Raw genomic sequence first — 7,797 nt, 5'->3', positions numbered from 1 at the left:
TTTCTTGTTTCCAGTTCTTTCTTCATTCTTCCCTGTCCTAGCAAACATAGTATTTATATAAGTGATTATAATCGCATGAAATAATAAAATTTGTTACGGCAATAGCTTCAGAAAGGAATGTGAAATTTCATGTGCATGTAGAACAAGGAGCATTCGATCTAAAAATTGTCAAGGATCTTCATAAAATCGAAAATATGACCCGTAATAATACATACGCGTCTTAACCCTGAAGTAATCGCGTGAGATTAAGCCACGTAAACTCTCGCGTCAGGCCATATTGACCCAGAATTTAAAACTTTGATATGGTCGCATGATTGGAAATAAATCTGGATTATAGTAATAAGAAACTTAAACTATTCAAAGCATTTAAATTGTAATGCCATAAGATTTCGGTGTAGTGCATAGGTTATAGAAAACTAGCAAGTACTGTCTTCGTATGTAACTTGTAAAAAAAAAAAAAAAAAAAACATTCGCGACAAATCGTAGAGCAGTATTTTTTCAAGACGCAAACACTCGCGTCGGGTCAAAACGCTGCATTATGATACATAATTCATATACCTGGACACAAAACGGTATGGAAGAAAAGAGATAAGTACGTTATGAGATTGAATGGGACGTACATTACAAAATATTATAATAAATGTAAGTTCTATTCATAAAAAAACTCATACAGACCCGTTGCGATGGGTCACGACTCTACCCATCTAGCCTCCATTCCCCAGCTTCCATATCTCTACTTTCGTCATCTGTGACCTTGAAGATGATGTACTTAGTAACATTGAAACCTGGGTAGTAATAAATTTTATACTCGTAGAAAATTGCAAGTATTTATATCAATATGGAAAAATTCTGCTCCATCACACTTGAATTTTTGGATTTCATAAATTTCCTTTCATCCCCCCTCCTCCTTGAACGGCCATCCATACGTAGTTTTTTTAAAGCGATAAATCTTTCTTCATAGTTTTTTCTTTCATCTCTTTATTCTTCTATATAATTTTAGAAGGGAGGAGGTGAAGTCCACGGATAGGAATAGGAATGAGGAAGTGCTAGACATGGTGGGTTATGAGAGGCAGCTTCTTGATGAGATACGGAGGAGACAAAATGTATGGATGGAGCGAGTACTCAACGGGTAAGGGATGTTGAAAACGGTGTCAGTGTAGAATGTTGGGTAAACGAGGGAGAGGAAGGAAGAGAATAGGATTTTTAGATAGAAAGACAGGGAGTAGGGCTTATTGAGAACTGAAGAGGAAAGTCACTGATGGGAGTGAAAAAAGGCGGGAGTGATTCTCAAGACAAATTTAAGGGCCAATTAAAACCACTAATAATTATTCCATTCATGAGTTTTATTATCTAAGTTTCCCTCTAAGAAATCAATCATTTCTAAACTTAAGGTAGCTCAATTTAAAATATATATAATAAGGAGAGTAATTGAAAAACTGAACGATTTGAAACCTTATAAATGACTCAAGGATTCACTTGTGACTTTCAGAGCAAGGGCATATTTCAATAAGATATTAGTCAGTGCAGCGTCAAAGATTATTCGAGCTGTCCCATTGGGAAGCACTGGACACATTGTTGGTTAGAGGGTCCACTTTATCATCGTCTTCACATAAGCTAAAATTTAATCATCAGTTGAAGAAGGATTTACATATTAAGAATATATTTATCATTTCGCTGACTAACAGTTAACGGACGCGGACAATTGTAACTGGCCTAGCCGGCAAAATAACTCTGTACAAATTGCGATCGTAATGAGAGTGACTACAAGCGTTTTATTATTGGTAAACAAAACGAAGAAATGTTTTCAATAGGTTATGCTTCTTTGTGACTTCCCGGACAAAATCACATCATTTTGAGAGTGTATCTTGAAGGAAAATATATATGAGCACATGACTTTAATGAGAAAGTCCTGAGGAAGTTATGGGGAAATATTAAGAAGAGTAGGAGAGGAGAGAAGCTTCGTGAAAATCTTGACAAGAAGACGGAGCAACCTTATGGGATTGGGTTGAGACAATGGCGCAGCGAGGGGGGTTTTGTGGGATAAGCCCCCCCCCAGAGATCAGAGAAATTTTAAGTTCAATCCATTTTACTTAATTGCATTGATATTACTAATAGAATAGTGTAAGGATTAATGAAATATCCCTCAGAAAGCCGTAAAAACTCACCATTTTGAACCATCTATCTTAAAATTCCGCAAGTTATTAATCTCTCACCTACCGCTTATCCTGGTGGGTATTCCTTACCTCCACACACCCCGGTATTAGTCGCACCTAACCACCCCCCCTCCACCAGAATTAATTCCTAGCTGCGCCCCTGTCTTGAGACATGGTGCCTGATGAAGACAATCGTAGAGGAACAAATAGATGGCAAGAACGGAAAAGGAAGACCTCGAACAAAATATATAGAACATGTTAGAGGGATGTGAAAGAGAATAAATTCGTACGGGTGAAAAGATTAGCAGACAGGAGAACGGAGTGGAGAGCTGCGTCAGACCAATCTTAGGATTTTTGACGAGTAATGATGATGATGATTTCAATATGAATATGAGTACATAAGAGCTATTGAGGTGTCCATTGTTTTGCGAATAGTTAACATTTTGCAATTGTTGCCTGCAAGAAATTGCCTCCTTAGCCCTTGCCAGGGGGGTCAGGGCAATGGGGGGGAGCAGGACCAATAAGCTCACCGTCAGGGCGCTCGCGAGCAATCGGCGCAGCGTTTATGGAAAACCCGACTTTGACGCAATAATATTATATTCCTCGAAAACGGTTTCTCGGATAATACAGGAGTGAACTTTGGTCCACATACCTGTAACTTATAGTTTCAGCCTTAAACACAACATAATAATAAAAAATCCATGGCTCCTTAAACAATTTAAAGATTTAAAATATCACAGATGCTAAACCAATCTTGGAGCATAGGTGACCCCAGGCGCATAATTGCCTGTTAGAGGGATCACCTTCAGAAAAACAGTAGTACTACTGTGCATATTGAAGAATAATAAAAAATGTCTTCCAGATGAACTTTTGACACTAAATAATATACAATAAAATTTTGAAACATATGAACATACTAATATAATTTGGTCTATTAAGAAAAGTTATTTTTATTGCATTTATTGTTTTTCGGCGACCTCAAAATGTAGAAAAATCGACCTGAGGTGTTTTAGAAAAAAATACTACTCCCCATGGCACAGTTTAAGAGTCTGAATTCTGGAATCCGAGATAATTTTTTTTTTTAAGCCGTACCCAAGAGCACAGAGGTTTGTGAATTGGTCCGGATGGTTTGCGATTCGACTCTTGATCCGAGTGGATAATTCCAGGCGCAATTCAATTAAATATTGGAACTGCCACATTACGTAAACACAATCGAGGACACAATACACGGTGTTTCAGGAGGAATCGACCAGGCGCGCTGCTAGGAACTGAGGCTAGGGGGGGTTTTAGGCGCACCTAATACTAGGGGGTTTGGGGGATATGTAATACTAGCCAGGGTAAGCGGGAGGTGTGGGTGTCCTCCCCCAGAATTTTTTCTAAGATAAATGGTTCAAAATGGTGAGTTTTACGGCTTTTTTGAGGGATATTTTATTCATCTTTACGATATTCTGTAAGCAATATATATATCCAATTTAGTAAAATGGATTAAATTTAAAAATTTCTCTGAGCTCTAGGGGGGGTTTATCCCCAAAAAATCCCCCCTCGCTGCGCCACAGGACCTCTGCGCCTCTACAATACTTAAGGAGGTAGTATGGGAGACAATTTAAAGCATTTTTGTCCTATAAACATGGAATCTCCTTAGTTACTGAGCCATGGCCACGCAAACATTTTGTTATTTTGCTGAATGCACTTTGAAGTTACCATGACAACGCTGAATAACATATTGTGCAGTCATAGGTGGATTCAAGGCGGGACCCTTAAAAATAGACAATTTTTTTAATACGGTTATCATTACGTTCGTTTTGTTTTGTGAACTGCAGTCATTTAATTTCATATTAATAACTTTCTTAATAAAATAAAGAGAATATTTCGCACAATAATTGATGAAAGCATGGGCGTACCCAGCGAGGGGCAGGAGGGGGCAGCTGCAAGCTAGAAGCAAAAGTCGCAAATTTCTTTCCGGAAAATAATATTTTTTCAAGCAAATAATTTTAAAAACTAATAAAGAGCTATTACAGTTTCCATAAAATGTTGATTTCATTCACCTTCTAATGCTTAAATCTCACCTACAATTTGAACAACCATGGCTTGCCTCTCCCCCCCCCCTATCTTTGATCCTAGGTACACCCTTGGTTGCATATTGTTTTTAATCTCAAATATGAGAGGACCGTTTGCCTGTCAGACCCTTATAACCCTTCCCTCCCAGAAAAAATCCTGGATCCGCCCTTGTGTACAGCGATGGAAGGGAACTTGTGCTGATTGTGCTTTATGTGTTCACTTTCTGCTATCCACAAAGAGAATCGTAGCGTATTTTTTACAATGGACTCAGAAATATCAACTTTCAAAAACAAATTTATTACGATAAAATATTTATTTTCAGAGATAGCATAAAATCTTCATATCTAATTTTTAGGAAAATTTACTTTATTTATTTTAGTAAACAGCATTTCCTATAATTATTTGCATGGATGATATGAAAACTTATGTGATGCCATAACCGTTATGCAGCATTCCTCAGATAAGGAGATACCGCGGCGATTAGCAACAACAATGGAAGTTCGACACAAAGGTGAGGAACTGAAGATGTATTATCAATAAAAGCATAAATAACAGCATGGAAACTTGTTATTCATAACTTTAATATGGCACTATAACGCTAAATCATGCGGTCACGAATTAAATGTGTGAAATACTAGTACTATCATTAATTGCTTAAATATAAAATTAAACTATACCATGTAAAATTTTTTACTGCTTGCAATGCGTACTTCAGATAAAAAATCGAATCATTGATTAAAATGTCAAACTTTGAATCACCATTTTACCCATTAAATTCCATATCCAGTTCCTTAAAGTCTGGCTACACGATGTATTCACTTGCGAAAACACAAGTTCAGTCAATTTGACGATAGGAAGAATGAAACTAGATAAGATACTCTTCTACAATCAGACAATGGAATTCACGGTAGATATATTATGTAGTTGTGGTTACTACGGCAATAATGGCCGGGCGGCTCATGGGACACAATCTCAATACAAGCAATACAATCCTCACCATCTGATAAATCATATTATTACATACGTTAAGAGGTTTCGGAAGAGCGAAGGTTAAGAGGAATAGGTTGGCTTCCGTCAAAGTAACGCAGAAAACTGAATCAAATCAATTATCTGAATCAGTTTCAGGATGAAAATTATAGCCGTGGATTGAAGGGGACAGCCGTCGCCCCTCCCCATAAATTCAGGACGAATTGAGAGATGGTGAATCTTTATGGTGTATCTTCAATGAAAGTTTTGATATCACCGACTGAACATGCAATGTTTAAAAATAATTTATGAATATCTAAACGACGCTTAGCTACGCATATCACACCTCACACGAATTCTCGCTGAGGTTTTGCATACCACCATGGCGGGATGGCGGTAAGGTGAATAATGAACCGCTTCCCTAGGCCAAAACAAAATGGCGACATCAATCTACCCCTGCCAGAAATGTGTCGATTTAATCCATAAACACGTCGTAAAGATCTTCTTGCTCCATTTTTGACCAAATCGTGCGTCCTCCGGCAAAGATCGCTCTTTGGAACTACCTCAACACGGTGAGCCGTGGACAAACGATTAAGACGACAAAGGGCTCTCCAACACAGAACTAGGCGTTTGGCAGGCGTGAATGGTTCATCTCAAGTTCACGACTTTCGATCACGACACGAGTCCATCTTCCAGTAACGGCATGTCAAGCTGGTATTGTCAACGATGTGAATCTGTGGCGGAAACGACTCTCTCAAGCAGAAAATGGAAAGAAGCCCTCAAGAATACGAAAGATCGATCCATATTCCTACGCACGGGATATAAATTGCAACTAAAGATAATACGATAACATTACAACTACCTTACACCATATAACCCAGACAAAAAGAAAATCTGATAAAATCGGTTCATTTTCAATACTGTCACCGAGGTGAAAACGAATAAATATTCAGATTTCCGCTCCTTTCGCATTGATGCGCTAGAGTCGAGCAGTAAAACTTTGTATGGGACTGGCTTCCGGTAGGTCAGGGGGTTACGGAAATACCTCCCAGTGGAAGTGGGGTCCGAGGCCCTCCCTCGGAAGTTAAAATAATTTTAAGCATCATTTGCCCATTTTGTATCCAATTTTTACCCAATTCGGAGAAGAAACGCTGATTCATGATAACCCCATCAAATTCCCTGGGGGACATATTCTGCATATCAAATATTGGGGGTGACCCGTCCCCCACAGGATGGACGCCGTTGCATAGATGATTAATTTTATATTATGGATAGTGCTAGCAAATGTACAAATCGTATACAAAAAAAAGGCTGTACTAAAAGGTTCATAAGCAGTTTTTCTGACAGAGGTACGCTTGATCGCTCATCAATAAAAAAACTCCCGTTGTTTTTATAAGGCCGACTTCCACTCAATTCTTTCGACGTCACATTTTTCCAATTTTACTTTAATTTTCAAGAGCGTAACCAGGATCAAAACCAGAGGGGGGGGGGGCAAGCCGTGGTCGTTCAAGTTGTAACATTTTAGCACATAAAAGGTTGATGAAACAAACAAAATTACCATTTTATCTAGTGTAAACTGGATACACTAGGTGAGGTTAGAGCTCGCCCTAACCTCACTCTGGATCCGCCACTCCGTGACACTGATATGATTCCCTGATAATAGCACTTAAGCTCCTGAAATCTATGTCGATATAAATAATTACTGTGGAAATATATAGATTTCTCCTTTTCATCTTTTCGAATTGTGACGTATTTCATCTCATTGGCGGGTCTCAGAATCACAAACTCTAAACAGTATCAGACAAGGTATTACCTAGGTAATACCTTCAAAGTTCAAATTCATGAGGGAGAGGGGATACCCAAATGCTGCTGCAGCTCTGTGGCAGGGCAGTTAAGACATTCGGCAAGAGAGATTCAGTGGAGTTATTAAGTTGGCCTGGCCTTTGAGCCTACTGTCCAGCTCAGTGCCAGTAGAGTTCATGTGCAGCAAGGGAGAAGCAGTTCAAATCCATGAGGGAGAGGGGATACCCAATGCTGCCGCAGCTCTGTGGCAAGGCAGTAAAGACATGCGGCAAGAGAGACGCAGTGGTGTCATAAATTCGGCCTGGCCTGAGCCTATTGTCCAGTTCAGTATCAGTGGGGCACATATGCAGCAAGGGAGAAGCAGTTCAAATTCAATGGACTTGCAAGGGAGAATGGCATCAGAGTTTCAGTTGAGTGCTCTTTTTCTTGTTGAGGACAAGGCAGTGCAGTGCAGTGACAAGGTTGTTTCAAGGTAGTTTGAGCGCATTCAGTGGAGTTTCAGCCCAGAATCAGCTCTGTTTCAAGGGAGAAATTTTTACTTGAGCTTTACTATCAGCTGATACACCGCAAACCTGGATTCGCACGAACCCTGCAAAAACGCTTCAGATTTCATAACAGGACAATGGCCGTGGCGTTGGAAGGTTTTCGAGAAGTTTAAACTACCCGATTTTTTTTGTGGGGATCTTCACCCAATCCCCAACAAATTAAACCAAATGAATTTTCCACAAAATGTATCACCCCTCCAAATGAACCCACCCCAATCTCCCCAATTTTTGAAACAGTTTGTAATAGTTAATAACTCAAAAAAGTATCTGTT

This window comes from Ischnura elegans, chromosome 12 (assembly GCF_921293095.1).
Source record: "Ischnura elegans chromosome 12, ioIscEleg1.1, whole genome shotgun sequence".
In the NCBI taxonomy this organism is placed as follows: domain Eukaryota; kingdom Metazoa; phylum Arthropoda; class Insecta; order Odonata; family Coenagrionidae; genus Ischnura; species Ischnura elegans.
Note: the sequence above shows the minus strand (reverse complement) of the source record.